Genomic DNA, 23,884 nt, shown 5'->3' with positions numbered 1-23,884 from the left:
TGAGTTGTGTAAAGTACCTACACATGGCAAGATTTAACGTACAGTCAACTCTCCCCCTTCACAGCGATTCCCATCAGGTTACGCTGTGTGGTCTTTGGAAAATTCAGTGTTTTAATGAGGTAAAGTGGGATCTCAATTGCCTTTTGGGTGCTTGTATATATTAGAGAACCATCAAGCACATTTAACCTAAAAAATTCAGCGTTTCACTAGTTTTTATTGTTGGTTTAGTTAAATGTTTCCTTGACCTAAGTTATTTTGGCATGAAATTATGAGTTAAAACCATTTAGACTGAGATTTCTGAGACGTCTGATGACTGCCTTAGGCTTCTCTTATCATTTAAAAAGTTAGAAGTACATTTTGGCAGCCTATAAATAGAAACTGATTAATTTCTTTATCCACTGAATACTCTTAGAAGATTTAGAAACACAATTATTAAAAGCAGTTCACAGGTCAGTTTTTAAAATATAAAATATCAAAGATAAAGTTATTTTTCTAGTAAAATGCATAGCCTATGTGCATTGTGTGAGTTGGTTTGTAGTTAATGTATTTCACTGTTAATATTTCTGATGGCATTAGAAACGACTTTTAAAAAAACTGGGCTTGAAAGAATGGTTGTCTTCATTGAAAATATATATTTATATGTGTTTAATAAATCTCCATAGATTTAACAATAAAAGGATTATTTTACATCTTCAAAGAGAATTTCTATTTAAGAAATTGGAAAGTTCTTTTTAAAAACATCAATTTAATGTTGTTTCTAACATGATGTCCCTTTGTATGATCGTATCAAATAAAGAGTTGAAACTGTATTACGGTGTCTGCTAACCTAACCGCTAACCAAGGTTTTCCTTTTCCTCGTGTTCCCTCTTCACTTACATACCCCTTGATCCCCTCATTTGGGCTGATTTGTAATCTGACTCTTGTGACAGATGTTAGGGGGTGGAGCAAAGAGATTCTCTGCTTTTGGACAAATCTCTTAAGAGACTGCTGTGTTAAATCTTTGGGCAGAAGCAAATTTCTTTAGCCCTTTAAAATTACTGTTATCAAAGGAAAAGCATATGATAATATGAACAAAAAATGACAAAGAAAAATTAAGGGAGGGTTAGAAACATCGTGAAGATGAATGAGACAGACAGCACTAAGGCCGTTTTCAAGGAGGGGGTAGGATTTTCATGTTGAAGCGTGTGCTTTGCTTTGACTGAATCTGGCTTAATTTCTGTAAACATTCCTCATTCTGGGATGAATCAATGCCTTTTAGCCATGTCTGTACCTGTAGCAGAATACTAGTGATGAAAGTTTATAGGTGATTTAAAGATGGGAGAAGACAAGTGAAAAAGCTTGAAGTTTCAGAGATCCCACAGTTCCCACCAAGTTTGGACACATTCTGAAAGACAGAAAAATGTATGTGCTTTCAAAACTCTATTTTTCAAGTATTTACGGGTAAATTTCCATAAGTTGGAAATCAGTTGACTCAAAATATGTACTTTTAAATATTTGTTTCAGTAATTATGCCTGTGTGCAGAATCTCTGCAATTTTCCAGTCTCCTTATCCAATTTACTAGAACCTCTCCAAAATTTTTCCTGTGGAAAGCATTTTCCGTGGAGAGTGAAAGGGTTTTAGCTAAGAACTCCCTTCATTAGGCAATGTGATTCAGGAGCGAGGGAGAGGTCTGAGAGTGTCATGTGGAGAAGCCGTGTTTGCAAACACATGGGTTGTGAGCTAGGGGACAGGCACATGGGATCAGTGGCATGTGATCATTTGGTCATTCCAGTTAGCTGCGACATTTCTGTCCATCTCATTAGCGACAAGGGCCTTGCCATCCTGTGCTGCCGCTCACTCTTTGTCTAAAGCTTGGCAGAACAGAGCGCTGACACGATTCTGGTTTGACTTTTTGATGTTGAAAGCACTCGCATGTAAGCTCTGGAAAGCATTTGATCACTGCAGTTTCCACATAGACAAGTCCAGTGAGAGCAGCTTTTAGTAATTTACAACTCAAGAAGTTAAGTCTTTCTTCCCCTAAAAATCTTACTTTATTAAAGCATTTAATTTAAAAAAGAACTGCTCAGTTTTCCCATTAGAGAACACGAAAGAAAGCGCATAATAACTGCTTATTACACAATCCTCACATAAACATAACAGTTTAAGTTTACAGCGAGGGCACCAATTACAAGTACATTTAGTCAGTTGAAACATGTAAAACATTAATATTAATAAACTCAGTCTCCTTGTGAATACTCTGGTGCTTACTTTGCCCCCATTTATTTGAGTTTATTTTATGTTAACTAAAAAACAGACATGGCAAATCTGTCATTTACTGCACTATACGTTGTTTATAACCAGGACCAGAGTGAACGTTTATTTGAAAGATGGCAACAGAGGACTCCTCCTTGCTTTAAGAAAATACTTTAAAAAAACAAAGAACAGGGGGCTGGCCCTGTGGCCGAGTGGTTAAGTTCGTGTGCTCCGCTGCAGGCGGCCCAATGTTTCGTTGGTTCGAATCCTGGGCGTGGACATGGCACTGCTCATCAAACCACACTGAGGCAGCGTCCCACATGCCACAACTAGGAGGACCCGCAACGAAGAATATACAACTATGTACCGGGGGACTTTGGGGAGAAAAAGGAAAAAAAATAAAATCTTTAAAACAAACAAAAACAAGAAAATGCCTGTGTTGCTTTTTTTAAGGGGCCAAGATGTGTTTTCAACCTGTATCTTCCCTTTGACTGTGTATTACAAACAAAAGATGAACAAAATTAGCATTCTAGCTCATTCATAGATTTTTAGTTGCTCATTTAATCTGCTTTGAAAAATCCTTCGAAGTAGTGCTCTCTTTTAAATAAATATGGGGTAATTCGTCCTTGTCTTTATCTTTAAACTAATTGCTCATAGGTATGTGTTCAAAATAAATGAATTCAAGCATGCTTTCCACACGAGGTTCTTTTTTTGTTAACTATGCAAGCATATTTATTTGAACAGACAGTATTAATGTCTGTTGATTAGGCAGATTTCAAAATAGGTTTCTTTGTGCACCAGAAAAGGAAATGCAAGTTTCCTCAGTGAGAGCAACTCCAAATATTTAATTTCAGTTTGTTGTTGTTGTTGTTAAAGGGGGTAGGTGTGCCAGGATGGCAGAAAAGACTAAGGCAGAATGTTTTCTTTTGATTTTTACTTTTCAAGAACACAGCCCAGGTATGTGGCGGAGAAGTGCAGGCGGTCCGGGACAGCAAGGAACGTAATTCCAGGGTTTAGGATGCGATCTCCAGCAGTAAGAGGCATCTGTCCTGTGGGAAAGTGACTTGCCTGTCAGTTGATGGTACCATAATCGTCTTTATTTCTTAGCATCTTCATTTTAGAGCTGAAAGAGGCCCTGGAAATCACGTAATTCCTTTGAAGTTAAGGCCTATAGTTAGTAAATGATTTTCTGGCTGTGGCATAGTTACTTGTGGTCTGTGCTGGGACCTGAGTCCGGGGTCTCACCTTCCCAGGTCAGTGGTTCTTCTTAGCAAACCGTGCTGCTCCCCTACTTGCTTCTGAACTGAAACGTTCTTCAATCAAAGTTGAATCTGGCATAATTAGTAATTGGGGTTTCAGTGAATATATGTGTAAATATTTTTCGAACCTCTCCCATAGCGTAAGGTACCCTTAAACTATTAGATTGAAAATTAAAATTTCAACATGGGCACATGTGCAAAATCTGTGCTTGTAGACAAATTTAGGTTGACGTGGTTTAATCAGAATTTAAATATGTGTATTTTGTATATCAGTTGAAGTTCATTGGTTTGTCTTTGTTCTTGGTGAAAAACTGGAAATATTCCTATGAAAATTAGCATTTAAATTGAAGCCACAACTTTGCTTAATATTTTTGTTTTCCTCCATTTATTAGTTTGGTGCTGTAATCATTGTTTTTGGCTATATTGAACATTAGAAGGATGCCAGTATTTGTGTGATAGAAAATAATCAGCACATCCGTGAATATAGATCATGATTGCTATTCCTTTATGACGAGCGTGCTTATATGTTAAGGTGAATCAGGGGTATGAATGTAGTTGTTCTAAGAAAGTCCTACCCACATTTGCTTTAAAATATTTTAAAATATATGAACTCAACTTGGAATATTATGGTGCTATTAGAAATTATATTTTCAAAGGCTTTCAAAAGATACTTTCATGATGTTGTTTGGTGGAAATGGTAGGATTCAATTTTATACAACTTATTTAAAAAATTTGGTCAAAAAATTTCTGGAAGTAAATGCATCACAATGTTAAATCATATCTTCAGCTAGAGGAAATATGAGTGTTTCCCTCCGTTCTTTACTTTTCCCTATTTTCCACATTTTTTCTAGTGAACATTTTTCCTTATAAAGATAATAAATCTGAGGGGAATAAAATTATAAGTATTTGTTCTTACAGCTAAGCTGAGGAGATAGCTGACAGTGTTGTATTTGTAATCTTTTAAAGCTTAAAACGGCTTACTACTCAGAAAGATACTTGTTCAACCTTATTGTTTAAGCAGTGAAACTATACTTAGAACTTATTCCAACAGTAGTTCATTGACTTCCTGTTAAAAGTACAGATTTGTGCAGAATTCGTGTCAGGTTCTGTTCTGTTTTACTGTGCTCTCCGCATAGCAGCCCTTCTGCGGTGATGGTGGTTGCTCTTTCGTAGAAGAGGGACCTGAGGCAAGAGGAGATGAAGTAATTTTTCTAAGGAAACACACCTAAGAACCAGTGCTGCCAGGATTTGAACTAGTCTGGCACCGGCCCCCATAATCTTAAATATTATATAGTAGTTACCTAGATTTTGCATTGTGATATAGAAAATGTGACCTAGGAAGAAAAGATTTAGGTAAAAGAGTCAGACTGTGCCTAATATAAGATTTTACCTACTAACTGAATAGGAAATACACAAATTCTGTTTGTTGCCGCATCGTGTAAAAATGGCCAGACCGAGTACCATTAAATTTAGAGGGTCTATTTAGGCTAGACTGTCTACTGGAAATTGCCTTTCAGGGGTGGGCCTCAGTAAGCTTCCCCGGTGGTTGAAACTGAGGGACATGGTGCTGATGAATGGGAGAGCTGGGCCTTGTGTGTTAAGACAGTGAGGACAGAGAGCAAATAGTGGTTTAAAGAATGAGCTCCACATGGCGATCCCAAGGGCGGACTTGGAATTGTAGAAATTGGTTTCGAGAGTAGCTGCCACTCAGATGGGCAGCTCTGCCTGGCAGGAGCAGCAGGATTTATAACAGGTTAGTGATTCTTCTGGAAACCAGGCAGGCCAGCTAGTCAATCATTAATGAATTCCCAGGTATCCTACTTCACACAGGAAGTCAAATGTGAAATGATTTTATGTCAAAGTAAGTAAAAAGTTTATTCTAGTGAGCAGTTTTGTAATTTCTATATTCTTTTCCAAACACCGTTTTCATTGGCACTTTAGCATGGCTGTAAAAACCTGTTGTTTGTACTTTATGTGATAAGTAGAATGATAAAGACATTTTAAAAATAGAATAATTTTATGGCCTTATGGGATTATTACTTAACATATAATTAAAATATTTTAATTGACTATTTTGGAGGTCCTCCTTTCTTTTATATGTTAGTCAAAGACCTCATTCCTATCACCTAGCAGGAGGAGAATGGATCTTTATAAGCTCTTTAGGAAGCGAGGATTTTGGCGTCTATTGAGAATAGCCTAGGAAGCAAGGGCTAGACTAATGAATGTGTACTAGACACTTCTAGCACAATAGCATAGGTCTCTTCCTAATTTACTTGTTCTTTATTGCAGTTGTGAAAGTCTTCTCAGATGGGTGTGCATATTTTTACCTTGTGGAAATGAATGAGAGAGAATTACACGACCAGAGGTAGTAAGGAGGGGGCCCAGTTCACACAGACCTTCTGACTCCAAGTCCATTATTCGTGTTGTGCAGATATGTATATCACGGGAAAATGGAATTATTCAAAGCTCCAAGGATAAGTATTATTTCTGGTCAAAAAATTAGACGATATAACATTATCATTTCAAGTTTTATTTAACCGGAGAATATTTATTGAGCCCTGACCACTACAAAGTACTTTGTTAGTTGCTCTGTGGGATACAACGAACCCCTTGCCTGTCAGAAGCTTATAGTGTGATTAAGGTTGACATACACAGTAACAAAAGACCAAAGCACTTTTTAATTCATGTGTAGGATCCATATGCTTTCTGTAAGTGCCCCCAGAACTCTATCTCCTGTCGCGTGCCTGTATCAAATAAATACTTGAATGAACGAATGAGTCCAAATTAGGGTAAACTGGTTAGGGAGGGATTTATGGGGGAGATAAGACGTGTGTCAAAGCCTTGGAAGAGGACTAAGCTTTGGATACTGGAGAGAGGTGGAGGGAGAGAGGGGGCGTTCCAGGCAAGAGACACAGCTTGCACAAAGAGGAAGAGGAGGGGCGGGCAGGGCCTGTCCATGGCTGGGACAGAGCAGCTGGGCCGGGGAAGGTGCAGTTAGAAATACCGCTTTGAACCACGCCTTGAGGGCTTTGAATGCTGGTTCAAGAGTTCTCACTTTATTCTCTAGGCGATAGCTGCCATCAAAGATTTCAATTCCAGTGTCTGATGAGTGACATTACCAAAGTGACATTTTATGTAGATTGATTCGCTTTGGGTGCACAGAGTGAATTTGGGCTTGAAATGGAGAGAAAGAGACCAGAGGCGAGGACAGCAGTGCGAGGCGAAGTCTTCGTCTAGGACAGTGGGTACAGCATTCCGAGTGGACTGAGCGTTCTGGCTTTGAGAAGGATTGTCAGAACCTGGTTACGGGTTGTTGGGGGAAAGAGAAGTTCAATATAATACAATAAAATTGCAAATAGAATAATAGTCTTAAAGTTGTTATCTGAGAACCAGCGTTTTGTAGTGTGTTCTGATCGAGAAATGCCAAGGTGTGGCATTCTCTTAATCTGGATTTTAAATGTTCTTAACAATTTTTGGACCTCTTTTCTTTCGATTATTTATGCCATTCTCTTTCTTCTTTTCTCAGAGGTAACTGCTATCCTGCATTTGTTGTTTGTTGTACCCCTCCTTTTTGTTTTTACTCTTTGTGTATTTGTTTATAATATTTGGTATCATTTTCTGTTTTAAAGCTTAATTAAATAGTATCGCATTGTCCGTATTGTTCTGAAACTCACCGTTTTCCTATAACATGTTTTCTTGAGATAATATCCATGTATTTGCAAGTCAGTCAAATGTGCAATATTCCGTTATATGAACATATCACAGTTTGTCCATTTTCCTCATGATGAACATTTAGGTTGTTTCTAATTTTTTGCAATTGCAAGCATCCCAACAGTGAATGTTTTTGTAGTTTTCACCTTGTATATATATGAGAATTTCTCTGGGGGATTACCTAGAAGGATAACTGCTGCATTGTAAGATATGTGATTTCAGGCTTAATTTTTGACAATGTTAAGGGTGTGAAATGGTATCTCATTTTAGTTTTAACGTGCATTCTCTGATTACTATTGAGATTACACATTGGCCATTTTGGCTCCTTCTTCTGAATTGCCTGTTAATATATTTTGCCCACTTTTCTGTCGGGTTGTATTTTTCATATTGATATATAGTTATTGATATATTCCAGATACTTTAGGTTGGCATTTTTAACTGTAAAAATGGTTAACTCTGTAACTTTGTTCCTTTTGGAATCTGATGAGACTATGTATCAACTATGATCCTAGGCACCATTATGTATGGTAAACTTGACCCCTGATTGGTACACTGCATCTCGAATAGGAGAATAAAGGAAATGCAGATACCTGATAGGTGAGCCCCAGCTTTGAGCCTCCTTGGATGCAGGTGACTCTTAGGAATGAACATTTTCCTTGCGGGCATCTTGGAAGCTTTGCCTGTGAACTTGTTAAAAGAGATACTGGCTTCTACTGGAGCAGGAAGCTTGTAAAGGGGCAACTCTTGCACCCACACGACGTGGACCCAAGCCGAGCAGATGCTCGGTCTGGTGGAAGAACCTCCGCAACAGGGTGGCACCCGGTGCTTCCCTGCTGGCGAGCCACATCCCTGCCTGCATGTGTCTCAGGACACTGGTGTCCTAGTTGCCTCTGCTAGTTTTGTGAGTCTGAACGTTTAGCAGAACCTAAGAAGACCCTTTGGTCAGTGTCGCAGCTATGTTGGCGCTTAAAATTATCTGAGAGATAGTTAAAGAATTAGCTTCTGATATATATTACACATCAAGGAAATATTTTTAGTTTTCTCCTAATGAGTTTTAAAGTTTAATTTCGACATCCTGATTCTGCAATCCTGATCCTAAGTGATGGGCTCTCTTGGGGAAGAGAGGAGGTTCATAATTTGGGTCTGTATCACTCTGCCGCATGAATTTAGTTGTCCAAAATGGAGAGAGGCCAGCTAATGAGGCATCTGTAGTTCTCCTGCCGTGCTCTGATCATTTTTAATTGCTTTTGATTTTTGAAATTGATAGACTTAAACCAACGGGGCTCAGCTGATGGCTGGCTGACCCTGTTAGAATGTACTTCTTAGGTGTGTGGTCAGATCCCCCCAATTTTGGCTCAGCCCATCAACGTGATCTTTCTTTTTCATGAAAGCATATTTCTCCAGTATTATGTGATTCAATAGAAAAATAGTATGTGATAATGTGAAAAACATTTTACATACATTTTAGGAGCATATTTATTTTGCGATAAGGGAATTCCTTTATGCTATATCCTGTTCCATTTAAAAATATAAACGTAAATATTTTTTGATGCAGTTGGAAAAATTATCCAATTTGGCTTCTATGTAGACTATATATGTATCTTCGTATTACTTTTAATAAATCATAAATAAATCATTTAATAAATCTTTAATAAAATCATTCAGACCTGTAGCTCATCTTTGGTAGACTCGTGTAGTTGACAGTCCCAATTCAAAAATAAGGTTCGAGTGACCCTTGATTTTTTAGAACAAAAGGAAATTACTAAAACCAGTGGTAGAAACTATTGGCTGACCTTAAATAAATAGTGCTATGTAAAATAAGAGGCATAAACATGGCTCTTTGTTTTTTCTAAAAATGATCATATCATATACTTGAGAATGCCCATTCTGCTTGCCCACCACTTCATTTTTTCAAAGATAAGAGCAATACAGTCTCTTTTGGGTCAAGGCAGCCTGCTCACGCCTTCTTCCGTCTTTCCACGTTTACCACCGTCTTGTAGCTAGACAGCACTGGTATCCACCGGCCTCTTGTCCTTCCTCCCTCCTCAGGCTTCTATAAACTTCTATAAACCTGTTAGAAGTTGCATATTCAGCATGTTGAGAGACCATGCGTTGCCTGGCAGCCTGGGCCATCATGCCCATGTCCCCTGCCCCCCACAGCAGTCCCAACCATGCCCCTATCTGGGCTGCGATTCAGAAAACTGCAGTAAGAGTAACGTGGTTTCCTTTTTCCGTGTCAGGTACCAATTATCAGTGCTTTGCCTCTCCCCTCTTCTCCATGTAAACGTCCTCTAACATGTACAGATTTGAGCAGTCTACACGGTTACTCTCATACGAGGAGAGGCTTGGGCATGTTAGTTATCCTGTGGATGTGCTTCAACATTAAATTAACATGAAACGTAATACAGTGTATATTACCGTATGCGTAAAGAACTATATGTTAATACATATATGCTAATACAGTGCGTCCTACTGTAGTAGTTAAGGAATCAAGTCAGATTCTTGGTATGGATCCAAGCTCTGACACTTAGTGTAAAATGGGGATAATAGAAATAATCTGCTTCATAGGGTTATTATTAAATGAGATAATGTGTGTAAAGTGCTTAGCGCTAGGCTTAGCACTTACTAAGCACTCAATAAATATTAGCTGTTCTTAAAATTAATTTGAAGCTTTGATATTTAGAAGATATCAAAGTGTGAGGTGTTTGCTAATTTCTTTTACTATGAGTATTTTATAATATCTGTTACATGTACTGAAAGTTGTTTTTATTTAACTTTACATGTTTTACTAAACTAACACTCAAGTTTCACTGCGGTGTTTTGCCATCATATTTGCCATTTATCGTATCCTGACCTTCTTCCTCTCAACTAGAGCGTGCACATGATTTTGTCACTTCTTCATTTTTTTGTTAATGCGTATTGTCATGTCAGCAAGGGAAGGGGTAAGGCTTAAAGCTTCACTTTCTATGTAATGTGCTGTTTTCCCTTTTTCACGACCTCTCGGAGGAATCCAGTGTGGCCTTTCCTAGTAAAATGTCTGCTTTCTTCATTCACCAGTTCATATTTCAGTAATTACAGTGATTCTTCTCTTTCTTTTTGGTAGCTCTTTGTAAATATTTTTGGTTGTTAATAAATTTTTTAGCTAGAAATTTCATTTAAAGGTCTGTTTTGTTTTTGTTTTTTTTTAATGAGTTTATTTTTTTCCTTTTTCTCCCCAAAGCCCCTGTACATAGTTGTATATTCTTTGTTGTGGGTCCTTCTAGTTGTGGCATGTGGGACACTGCCTCAGCGCGGCCTGATGAGCAGTGCCACGTCCGTGCCCAGGGTCCAAACCAACGAAACACTGGGCCGCCTGCAGCGGAGCACGCGAACCCAACCACTCGGCCACGGGGCCAGCCCCAAGGTCTGTTTTTTTAAGGAGTAGATTTCCTATCAAAATAAGTGGTGTTGGTTATGCTTTTAAGGAAAACAAATTGACAGCCCTCACTCTCTTAGAAGTGGGAGATGGGTGTTAGTGTACCATTCAGCAGTTTTTTCAGTTGGCTACACGATTGTGCTTGTGATACTTAACACTAGAAGGTGGACATTTAAACTATTGATTTGTTCTTCATTATTCGGTTTAAAGCAAATGAGTAGATACGGTGCACAGCTCAGCACCAAGCAGAGATGGGCCCTAAATCCTCATTCACCTCTATATTGTTGATAGAGAATCAAAACTCTGTGAAGGTAGTGGGGCCAAGAAACAATATTTTGAAATGTTAAGATTTATTTCCACTCTCTGAGTATGTAGTCATCTATTGACAATAAGTTACTGGAGAGTTGACCTTTATTTGATTTTGTTTTAGATAACTTTGTTAAGGGGGGCTGTGGTTCTAACTTTGTTTCTTGCTCGAGGTGTTGAATATGAAGGGGTGAGTTAGAGTATTTGTCTTCTGTCAGATTTTCTTCACACTTTATATTTGGCTTATCCCTCTGACTAATAAGCCTTGTGTTTAACACCGGCTTCAGGGACCCACTGCAGTGAGCTTGCTCTTTTTTCAAGCATCTTAATTTCCCATTTACATATGGCATAGTGAGTACCAGTCTAAGACTTTTACATGGGAGATCTCCCCTTAATAACAAACACAGAAGGTTATATATATATAGGGTCATATATAGAAGTTAGTGTAAGGATTGCGGGTTTTATGGAGTGTGTCTTATTCTCATGTCTTCATTGCTTTGACATATTCTGTAGACCCGAATTTGGACATCAGTATCTGAGACTCTAAATTCTAATCCTAGTTCTGTATTTAAATCGTCATAATTTTATGCACCTAATTGCTATGTCATAATTATTTCTTCATCTAAAATTTTACGAACAATAGTAATTTCTCCCTCATGCGTCCCTTAGTAATAGTTGATTTTTCACAATGAAACCCCTTAAAAATCTCTGGAATAAAATGTTACTAAAATATAACAAAATTATGGTTGCCATCAAATTTAGCAATTTTTTATATTATGTACCTAGGTATCATAATACGTGCTATAGAGAATACAAAGATGAGTAGTACACGGACTCCGACATCAGAGAGCTCCTAATCATAGTGCCAGACCACTTTCAGGTTCGTAATCCACTTAGAGTAAAACAAGTACAGAGGCAACACTAACCGTGACGTACGAAGAATATGGTAGTTTTTCCTGTTTGTGCCCTCACTTCCTGATCCATTGCCTGGCACGTATCAAGTGGTCAATAAATATTTGTAGATTGACTGAAAGGTGCTGTCAGAGTAGTGTGGTGGTTTCTGGAGATTGAGAGGGGAAAGGTCTCTTGTATGAAGGTAGTAGGGAAGACTTCACGAGGAGGTGGCTATTGAGATGATAAACCATGGAAGATCAGTAAGATCTAAATAGGCAGCGAATGGCAGGGGAGACATTACCCTAAGTGGAAGGGATGGAATGCGGGAGCAGTGATGTGTCCTTGTGGAAGTGCCAGGCCACGACTAAGAACACCGTGTGCTCCAGTTTGGTTAGAACTGAGACCACAGAGCTGGGGGAATATTTGGTGGACAAACCTGGAAAACTTGGTAGATTGCACCAGCCCCTGAATGCCAGATCTCTGTTTGATTTCACAAAGGGTAAGGATAAGAGAACAGGAAAGAGAACTGACATTTATTGAGTCCCTGCTGTGTGCAGGGACCATGATATGTTATCTGTGATATATATGATAGATGGCTATTATAATTATCACACAATCTTCAAATCAGTACTATGTGGTAATTTCCATCCCCGTTAAACATGAAGGAACTGTGGCACTAGAATTTAATACGATCGTAGGATACGTTGAATAAGGGAGAAATTAGGGAGAAATTTGACATGGGGAGAAGTTCCTGGGGAAGCCTACAGAAGAGATGAGGCAATCCTGATAATTGCCGAGGGATTGCATGATGTGATCAAGAGAAACTGGCCAAATAGAATCTGAAGGTCTTGGACATTGATAGGGTTTGAAGATTGAGAGAGAAAGGAGAATTAAAGGAAATTTACTGGGTGACAGAAAATGAAAAGCAGCAGATACATGAAGAAGGGTTTCCTCAGAAAGGTGAGGAGTTCAATTTTGGATACATTTAGAGAGAGATGTCTGTGAGAGGTTGGAAGTTGGACACTGAAGCTAAGGTGCTATTGTGAGGCTAGAAGTGTAAACTGAACTGGGTTTCATTTACATAGATATGATCGTTGAAACTGCATCAGCAGATAAGATTTGCAAGGAGTGGCTTTTGTCGAAAGAGGAAAAAGCAAGGATGTCATTCAAGTAATGCCCATAGTTTTTTGTTTCTTTGGTTGGTTTTCTGCTTTTGGTTTTTTTTGGCTTTGTGGCTGGGAGAAGTGGACCCAGCATAGATCAGAGAGATAGGAAGAGAAGCATAATGGTGCTGCGTCATTGAAGCCAAGAGACAATGTTGAAAAAAGTGTTCTTATAGAAGCTAAATTGTACAAGGCTTGAAGGGAATGGTAAGAAATGGTTAGCTGTTTTGCTCCATTCTTGGAGCAGACATTCACCAGTGTTGGACGACTGTCATGGACTAGCTGGGCATGAAGCTCGGTAGCATCTGGAGGCAGGAGGGCCAAGTTGATGGGTCTCAGCCCCGACTTCCGCTGTCCTGGAGCCATAAGGCCCTGCCATGTCCATCTTTTCCCATCCAGGGCAGTGTGTGTTCAGCAGAATCCTGTCGGCTTTTCTCTTCTCGTCCAGATGCTGGGCCAGGATTCTCGATAAGACCGTGACCCCCAACTTGGACACCCCATAAGCGGAGCTGGGCCAGCCTTCTCTCTCATGCACTGCATTTTTTCTGTCGTCCACAAACTCTTTCATGAGGTCCACCGAGTCCTCCTGTGTGAGTGTCTTGCATCGGAACTTCTACAGATCTTTGCTGCAGTTTTCAAGAGCTTTTGTACCCTGTAAACAACTCAGATTCACCTCTCTGCCGTGAGGTTTTCAGTAGTAATCTGGTACAGACATTTCTGGTGGCAAAAAAGTTTGTTTTTAGTGTCATCTCAGCTTGGATGTCAAAGGGTATTGGATCTTCAACTGAAAAGAGAAGGAAACACCAAGTCATACATTTCCCCTGAAATTCCTGTGATAATGTGAATCTTATCTCTGATTAAAAGAAAAGCAAGCTAACTTGACAACAATTTTGTTTTTAATCCATGGTTCTCAGGAAGGCCAGTGACTCTATGGTGTATATGGAAAAATGAGGGGGCAGTTTTGGCTGTCACAGTGATGGAGGCAAGCTGCTTGTCTAAAGCCCTAGGGTAGAGCGGGAAAGTCCCTGACTGCCCTATCTGAAATGTCCGTAACTTACTCTCTTCTAATGCCCGAGCATTCTTTTTACCTCCTTAGTGCTTATCAGTGTCTTACATATTGTATCTATACTTATTTATCTTGTTTATTGTCGCTCTCTGGATTGTAAGGTCAGAAGGGCAAGGATGTTTATCTGATTGGTTCACTACTTTATCCACAGTGCCCTGCACATAGTGAGGATCTCCACGCGGTTGATGAATAGATGTATTGAAATCGTAGTGATTTGCATCGCCGTCCTTTCTCCCCCAATATACTCTAAACCTATTGAATGGAGCTAAATCATCTTCGTAAATAATGCCTTGCTTATTGCAGCTGATGTATAAAGTTTTCTTGTAGCAGCATCAGAGGGGAGAAACTAGAAATTTGGGGCTCAACTGGTCTGAGTTTGAATTTTTGTTCTTACTAATTTGACTCTAATTAACTTACCAAACTTCTAAGTCTCATTTTCCTTAGCTATAAAGTGAGGATAAATTAGTACCCATTTACTAATACTAATTTATATAATATATACTAATACTAATTTATATAATATATAATATATATTATATATAAACCTATATTAGTAGGGTACAACAGCCCTACTAATATAGGGCTGTTGACAGGATTGAAGAGGGAATGCGTGTCAGAGTGGCTGGCACATACTTTGCATCCAATAAATAACTGGTTTGAAGTCCATTGTGTAACCTTGAATAAGTTATTTAACCTCATTGAGCCTCAGTTTGTTCATCTCTAAAAGGGGTAGATTAAATTTATTGCATGTGGTATGTGGAGGCATCACTGAGACACCACATGCAAAGCACCTGGCCAGCATAATGCCAGCGTCCTCGGTGCTCAGTAGGCATGAGTGCCCTCCACTCTTTTTGTGTGTAGTGCAATGGTTAAGAGCACAGACGCTGGAACCAGACTGCGTGAATTCATATCCTGGCCCTTTTACTTACTAGCTTTGCTTGACCTCTCTGTGCCTGTTTCCTGTAAATGTCTGTAAATTGGGAGAAATAATTGTGCCAGCCCCATAGGATTGTTGTGAGGAAAATAGATGTGAATATCAATAAAAAGCTTAGATCAGTACCAGGCACATGGTAAGCGCTGAATGTGTTCAATTTAAAAAAAAGTTGTCTTTATTGCTTTTGTTCCTCTTTCTTTAGTCTATTAAGTAGTGTTAACCTGATGTAATCTGAGTAGGATGCCTTGCCTGTAACGAATGGGGCTCCTTTATAATGAAATTGGCCATGTTTAAGGGGGAAGCTAAAGTAAAACATTGAAAACAATAAAAGTACGCTTCATGCTTTGATCTGATTGGATAACGTGACCCTGGTCTTGAATCTTCCATGGACAGCAATGAAAAAGCCAGTGTTTTGACTCCCGTTCTGGTCAAGATCCACTCAGTAGCAATGGCAGGTGGGTTTAAATCTGATTTTTGAAAAACTTTTTTGTCACTTGCAAATCTGCCTCCATTTCTCTGCCCTCTGTTCTGCCCACCGGTTTCTAGGAATGGTTGGTACTGTGGTTTGAGTGGAACCTGGGAGGAAGCAGACGTGGAGGGCCAGGTGGCAAGTAGTGGGCCAGTCTGGAAACCTTCTCCTCCTGCTGGGGAAAATTTTCTCTTCCAGCAAATCATTCTAACAAAACTCTGAGAACGTTTCCCTGACTGTGCCTCTTGATTCTTCCATCCTATCAAGGATATAAACTCTTATCTTCAGAGAACCCCAGAGTTGATTACATCACTGAGGGCTTGGCTAGATCTCTATTCATGTCTAAAACAGGCTTGAGAAAAGAGAGGTGGCTGCTACAAATCAGCAGATTCACCATCCATTCATGCAGCAAGCTACTGTTGCAAGGTCTGCTGGGATGTGGTGGCATCCTCTCTCCGTTAGAGGTTCCACTGGGTCTTCTCTGTGTGTGGTTCATGGCCACCCCAGATGTCTCTCCCTTCTCACTCTGGTGCTGGCATGGCAAGCAGGCGTCGTCTCTGGTGCCCATTCCCGTTGATTGTAGTGATCGCCTGGAGTGCTGTGCTGAGAAGAGTTGAGAGGCCACATACAGCTTCAGAAGTGGTTAATGAGCTGTGTCTGCTGTGCAGGGGGAGAGGAGTAACCACAGCACATGTGTGTGCATTTGCCAGACTTCATGGACTCCACGATAGGGTTCAGCCTCGAGAGACTCAAGGTCTCATTTTGTGTCTCAGTATTTTTGTCTTTGAATGAGTGTATATCAATTACTTTATTCCACAGTAAAATTGAAGTAAATTAGGAATCATCTATTAGCTTGGAATATATAGAGTTACCTATGTGTGCTTTTCATTGCTTGCTTAAGGAAGCTCTTAGAGATCTAAATTGTTCTCTAACCTTTGAAGTTCTCTTGCTTTGTTGACATGTGGTTTTATCTTCTGTTTTGTAAGTTTGGAGGAACATACTCCTAAGTTTTGAGGTAGTTTTACTTATTGGACTACTGATAAATTAACATGAATCGCTTGAAACCTTGGGCCCACAGAAGGTGGCTCTACCAGACTTTTACAATCATTGTAGAACAGGTCAGGCATCTCCTTCCTAAGGGAATGGGTGTGTGTGTTGTCCTTTGGTTTCCCTACTCAGAGGCCAGAGGTAATTCCCAGTCTAACTGCTGAGGTCTGAAGGTATTGCTTCTATTTTGTTATGTTTTCTTCTTATGAATCAAAGTAAGTCTTCTCTACTTTGGCAGCTGACAAAGGACACTCTTTCATTGAGGAAGTAATGACAGTGTTGAAAATATAAGCAAAGCTCCAAATATGAGGATATTTTAGACATTTTATAACTAAAGTATGGATGTATTAGACTGCTTAGAAAATTGTGGTAAAATATACATAACAAAATGACCATTTTAGCCATTTTTAAGTGTACGGTTGTATGGCATGTATCGTTTAAGTGTATGGTTGTATGTAAGTACCATATATTCACATCGTCATGCAACCATCACCAATATCCATCTCCAGAACTTCTTTGTCTTCCCCAACTGAGAATCTTACCCATTAAACACTAACTCCCATTCCTCCTCCCCGCCATTCTCTAGCAACCACTGCTCTGCTTTTTGCCTCTCTGAATTTGACTGCTCTTTTTGTGGCTTGCTTACTTAGCTTAGCATGTCTTCAGGGTTCATTCATCTTGTAGCATATGTCAAAATTTCCTTCATTTGTATAGCTGAATAATATTTCATTGTATGTGTATACCACATTTTATTTACCCACTCTTTTTTTTTAAGGTATGAGTTGGTTTTTCTGTGTTTTTTTTTGGTGAGGAAGATTGGCTCTGAGCTAACATCTGTTGCCAATATTCCTTTGTTTTTTTCCTCCCCAAAGCCCCTGTACATAGTTGTATATTGTAATTGTAAGTCCATCTACTTCTTCTCTGTGGGATGCTGCCACAGCATGGCTTGATTAGCAGTGTGTAGGTTGGCGCCCAGGTTCTGAACTGGCAAACCCCAGGCCACCGAAGCGGAGCATGCAAACCTAACCACTGTGCACTGGGCTGGCCCCTATTTATCCACTCTTCTGTTAATAGAGACTTGGGTTGCTTCCACCTTTTGACTGTTGTGAATAATGCTGCTATGAACATAGGTATACAAATACTTGTTTAAATCCCTGATTTCCATTCTTTTTGGTACCTACCCAGAAGTAGCATTGCTGAGTCATATGGTAGTTCTATGTTTCAGTTTTTTGAAGAATCACCATACAGTTTTCCACAGTGGCTGTGCCATTTTACATGCCACCAGCAGTGCACAAGGGTTCTAATTTCTCCACATCCTTGCCAATGCTTATTTTCTAGTTTTTTGATACAAGCCATGCTAATGGGTGTGCAGTAGTATCTCATTGTGGTTTTGATTTGCATTTCCCTGATGATTAATGATGTTGAATATCTTTTCATGTGTTTATTGCCCATTTGTATATTTTCTTTGAAGAAGTGTCTCTTCAAGTCCTTTGCCCATTTTTTTCATCAAATTGTTTGAGTTTTTTGTTGTGTAGTAGGAGTTCTTTATGTATACTAGATATCAATCCTTTATCAAATATATGATTCGCAAATATTTTCTCCTATTCCATTGGTAGCCTTTTCATTCTGTTGATAGCATCCTTTGATGCACGAGTTTTTAATTTTGATGAAGTCCAACTTGTCTATTTTTTCTTTTGTTACATGTGCTTTTGGTGTCATATCCAAGAAATCACTACCAATCCAGTGTCATGAAGCTTTCCCCCATGTTTCTTTTTAAGAATTTTGTAGTTTTAGCTCTTATGTTTAGGTCTTTGATCTAGTTTGGGTTAATTTTTGTATATGTAAGGTAAGAGTCCAACATCTTTTTTTTGCATGTGGATGTCCAGTTTTCCCAACATCATTTGTTGAAAAGACAAATAGAAAGACTCCAAAAGACTCAGGTATCTTAGCTTACATATAGTCTCATCATTTCTCACTGATAGTGTTGCTACAACTTCCTAAGTACTCTCTTGAACTAGTATTATTTCTGGAAGTTCATACCTTTGGTAAACTATTTTTTAAAGCACACAATCATGTCATTCCACTACTTACAACCTTTCATGGGATGAACTTCGGCCTCCCTTAGCTCAGCAGACAAAGCTTGTCCTAGCCCGGCTCATTGCCAGCTCTCCAGCCTTTTCTCCACTGCCGCCTTTTAGGGACCCCTTTGCTGTGGTCGTGGGGATTTCCTGGGAGCCCGAGTGAGAAACGTGCTCTCACGCTCCCCTGCCTGTGCACCTGTTTCTCCCCTTCCTCCCACACGTGACGCAGTCCTGCCTGTCCTGCATCTTCGGATGCCTTTCCTGGCCGTTCCCTTTCGAAGTTAGGCGCTCTCCCTCTTTGCTCCTACAGCCGCCCAGACACTAACGTGGCGTTTCTGATCATGTTTTGTAAGTTTTGCCTGATTTTCTGTTTGTTCTCCTTGATTTTGGGTCCCTGGAGGGCAGGGATTTTGTCCTGTTCATTTTTTTTTTTATCCCCAGAGCCTGACTTTACGTGACATTGTTAGTGAATAAATGTTTGCTGAATGAAATGAATTAATCTAGCACTAAAAAAGGAAAAGAGAAAGAACTGAACGGTACGGGGTCAGGTATCAAAAATGTTTTTTCTTTATTATAGAATATTGCTGTGCCTGAGGGGCTTTCAGGAAAGATTCCTTGTTTCCTCTAATCATGTTTTCCCTCTTTCCCCATGTTTGCTACTATGCCTGTGATTAGTATTACCCTTTCCAAACAAGGATAAATAATCGTCACGATATTTTGAAAGGAAGGAGAGAATGAGGAGAAAGCAGAAAAAGAAAGAGCTGGGGTTGGGGAAGGTGAAAGAAATCAGCCAGCTCACTCAGAAGCGTTTAGCAAGGGCTACTTCGGAGTTGAGTCAGCGCCGGCTGGGTGCTGGGTGCTGGGTGCTGGGTGCGGTGATAGCTGCAAGAGGCAGTCTTCCAGACAAACAGGAACACGTGTGCCTTAGCACCTTTTGTCACAAGTGCCTCTCATGCCTGCGGAAATATGGAATAGATGAATAACTAATTATTTGCCTCAGAATATAGCATCTCCACAAAGAGAAGTTTTTGCCTGACTTCGCTGATTCTGTTTATATGGCCAAATTTGTGAATAAAGGAAAACTTTAAGTCAGATCTTAGGTAAAACAGGCTGTCAGGAAAAAACATGGCGGTCTTGCTACCAATTGCCCACATAGCATGCCTTTATGATGCAGTGAGAATAGTGTGCCAGGTTCCTCCAGTCCTCTGTGTGTGTGTGTGACTCGCTTTCTTTTGGCTGTATTTGCGAGAAGTTAGTACCTTGGGGGTTCAGAGAGCAGCAGAGCCAGAGGAACAAATATGGTTACTCCATGAAGGTTGAGGATGACAGGATGGTGGGTAAGGCCATTGACCATCATTCTAGGGGTGTGTTAACAGCTCTTCTCTTTCGTCCCTGGAACCCCAGTCCTCTCTAACGTTTTGAAGAAGCAGCCTGGTCTAGTCTCTACCTTTGGTTACCTTTTGACCTCTTAATAACAGTTTGGGAAGTTTTCTCCTTAATTCATATGTAACTGATTCTAAAGTTAGGTATTTGAAACAGTCTAGCTGGAGATTCTGGAGTTACTCCAGTCTGAGAATTTGAGGTGGATGACTTCAAGAGTCCCAGAACTGGATGGCCCTCACGTTCTTTTCAGCCTCAAGTTTTGACCATTCAAAATGGTCCTCAATCCTGTCAGAGACTTTTAGGGAATAATGCCAGTCTGAGAGAGCTGGATTAACCGATGAATCAAATTCTTGTGGTGTATAATCTGCTACCTGAGCCTTTGGCATTTTGGGAAGCCTGAGGTGTAAAAGGTCAAAACCCAGATAGGCCACTAGGGTTCTCATTATTCCAGGTAACAGACCACCTAAGAATTTCACTTACACCGTAGTAGTCCTCCACGGACATCAGAGAATAAGTGCACCTTTTCAAGACAGTTTCCTGCAGAGTGGTTTGCATATGCGCTGATTGGGAAGAATCTGATTCAGTAGGTGAAGCCTCTGGAATCCTTGGGGGAAGTACAGATGCTGAGATGGAAGTGTAGTAGCTATTTGTGTATGATTTCATTTCATGAAGTGGTAACTTGGCAGAGTGGTATTCAGCAGTGATTGCACTCTATAGTCCTTCTCCGCAGCTCTCTTTTGTGTGAGCATAGTCTACTGCAGTAGTATCATAGACGTTTATGCACTGCTGTTTGCATAAGCCTTTTATTGGAAATAACCCAACAAAATAGCACACTGCTGGCTTAGCACAGTTGGGCCTTCTTCAAGGCTCATTTTCTACAGATGAAAAGAACGAAATCTTAAGTTAATGTTAGCAGGATGACAGGATATTTAGACAGGCCTCTGCTCTTTCCCTGACTCACCTCTTGAGGAAGGAGGTCAGAGGCCCAAGTGACATAATTCTGTGCACATCTGTGCCGAGTGACAACAGCCAATTCAAATAGGCACGACTACTTTTCACTTTATTTTCTGACTGTTTATGAAACTTATTCCTCATTGCATTAAAAATATATTTAACAGATGGATTAACTATTCTGTGATATTTTATCAGGTTTTAAAAATCAAATATTTAGCTATAATCTTGAATTATAGTGCTAACGGGTTTACAAATTAATATTATAAATGACAAAGTTTAACATTCTGCAACTCGTTAAACCTGACACTTTCAGAGTTTTTCTCATTTTTAATCATGAATAGAATATGATCATACTGTATGAAGAAATATTTGTAGATTAAAGGTTTGCCATTTTTTGATATAGAAGACTCAGTTTATTTTTTGAAGTTTGTATTATGGAAATTTAGAATAGTATACTAAATCCTCATGGACCTTTCACCCAGCTTCAGAAGTTATGAACATTTTGCCATATTTTAAAATTAGCAAAACAATATTACTAAAAGCTTGGAAATTAGAATGAAAATCACCTATGGTCCCATCTACCTAAGCCAACTCTTATCATTTTAAGTATTCTCTTCCATTCTTTCCTTCAAGTTATAATAGAGACGTATTGTTTCCCTTTTCTTTTTGCTAATCATCATATCAGACTAAGAGCTGGTCATAGCTACTATCACTTGACATCCTCCTATGCCAGGTGCTGGGGTAGCTGCTGTCCATATAATTCACACAGTCTTCACAATAACAATGCAGTATGGGCATTCTCCCTCCCCGCTTACACATAAGGACCCTAAGACTCAGACAGCTGAGATGAGTTGCTCAAGAGTCTTATATCTGGTACTGTATGTGGATTCAAACTGAAGTGTAACTCCAAGGCCATGTTCTTTCCTCCCTGTAAAGTGGCCTCTTCAAAGGCATTTTTTCATGTTGCTACACAGTTACTTTTTTAAGGAAAAAGAAATGTCAGTACATAAATTTGGCCATATAATCTATAGAAGCAGCACTAGGAGAGATGATGCTGAGAAGTTAGAGGGATAAAAGGCACGACTCCTGCCCTTCAGTGTTTAGGCTCCAGTGCAGGTACCCAACACCGCGAGACACTAACAGAGAATACAAAACAGGGCTTAATGTGGCGCTATTAGCTGTAAACGTTATAAAAACTCTACAGAGAAGGAGATGGATGAGGATTAGGCCCCATCTGGAGAGAAGGCTGCTGACAGATTTAGGATTTCAGCTAAAATTCAAAAGACTTTAATTTTTTCTTTTTTTTGGCACCTGAGCTAACAGCTGTTGCCAATCTTCCTTTTTTTTTTTGGTTCCTCCTTCTCCCCAAAGCACCCAGTACATAGTTGTATACTGTAGTTGTGAGTGCCTCTGCCTGTGGCATGTGGGACGCTGCCTCAGCATGGCCTGATGAGCGGCACCATGTCCCGGCCCAGGATCGAAACCCTAGGCTGCCAAAGCGGAGCGCGTGAACTTAACCACTCGGCCAGCTGGAGAAAGCTCGTTGTGATTAGGCCAGGCCCACCTCAGTAATTTCTCTATCCTAAAGTCAATTGTGCCGTGTAATATAAGCTAATCATTGGGCAAAAGTCTACCATGTTCACAGTCTGGGGATTACGCTGGGTGTGAACACCAGTGGGTAGGGAATCCTGCAGAACCATCTTAGAATTCTGTTTACCACGAGCCCCAACTTGGAAACAACCCAAAAGTCCGTCAACAGGAGAGTGGATAAACAAACTGTGGTATATTCATACAATGGAATACCCTTAGCACTAAAAAAGGACAAGTTATTAATATATAGAATAACACGGATGAATCTCAAAAACCTTATGCTGAAAAAAGCATAAAGAATACTTATTATATGATTCCATTTATTGGAAGTTCTAGAAAAAGCAAAATTAATCTGTGATAATAGTAAATACGAGTTGTGGTTGTTGGTAGGGATAAGGATCAGGTGTGCCTGAGGATGAGCACAAGAGAACTTTCCAGGGCTGATGAAGTGTCCAACATCTGATAGGAGTGTGGGTTACATAGGGCCTTTCCTTTGTCAAAAGTCTTGAACTTTACTCTTGAGGTCTGTTATTGCCCTGAAGGTAAATTTCACCTCACTTTGTAAAAACTAGAACATTACTCTACTGAATCCTTGTTTTACTTCTCATCAGACTTTTGGCTTAAGAAACGAACCACAATTAAATATATATAACCACCATCAGAACAAATTTACGAAGTATCTAGTCTCATTCCCTTGTAAACACTACTGCCTTGGTGAAGAAAAAAAGTTGAAAATTGCTAATGATAAATTTGCTGCAGCCGCCTTCCGCACTCAGGAGGGGAGTTAGACAATTTTACCTCCTTGTGCTTGCCAGCAGAAAAGATGTCAGAGGGACAGATTTGCTAACAGCAATACATCTTGAAGTATAAGCACAGGGTCTGGATCGAGACGTTTTCCTTACATGTGTTTGGCAAGAGACGTCTTCTTGCTGCGATTGATTTGATCAGGGAATTCATAGCATTTTGCTGCTGCTCATGATTTGGCTGAGAAATCATTTGCAAAAATCTCTGCTGTAGTTAATGAAGGATACATAGCGTTAATTTTATTGTCTGTGACCTTACTCTGCCTCCAGAGAAATGATCTCTAAGATAACCAAAGGTTCGATGAGGTTGTGAGCAGAGGGACAAACAGGTAGATTGATTTCACAAAACTGCCCTCTGCAGTTTTTGTGCCATTCTTTTAAAAAGTTTTCTCTCATATCTACTATGAGGTTAATTTCCTATGATAAGTTAATTTCCTATGATGCCCTGGCTGGTTATTGACTTTAGATTTTAAGTGCATAATGAAAATATTTAAGCGGCTGTCAAAATCTTTATAATTTTTAAAGATTCTTTAACAGTTAGTTTAGTTATCTTAAAAATTCTCAATAGTGCTTTGG

At 39.6% G+C, this 23,884-nt stretch overlaps 1 protein-coding gene and 1 pseudogene across 7 annotated transcripts in view; one reads left to right on the top strand and one right to left on the bottom strand.

Annotated features, from left to right (window-relative positions):
* LOC124227850 (carbonyl reductase [NADPH] 3-like) overlaps positions 1-16,018 on the bottom strand; it is a 128,216-nt pseudogene extending 112,198 nt beyond the window's left edge.
* NCOA2 (nuclear receptor coactivator 2) overlaps positions 1-23,884 on the top strand; it is a 267,879-nt gene that overhangs the window by 114,032 nt on the left and 129,963 nt on the right. The window lies entirely within an intron of this gene.

Source organism: Equus quagga, chromosome 16, assembly GCF_021613505.1.
Source record: "Equus quagga isolate Etosha38 chromosome 16, UCLA_HA_Equagga_1.0, whole genome shotgun sequence".
Classification (NCBI taxonomy): Eukaryota; Metazoa; Chordata; class Mammalia; order Perissodactyla; family Equidae; genus Equus; species Equus quagga.
The sequence above is the reverse complement of the archived record's forward strand: the minus strand, read 5'-3'. Positions and strand labels throughout refer to the sequence as shown.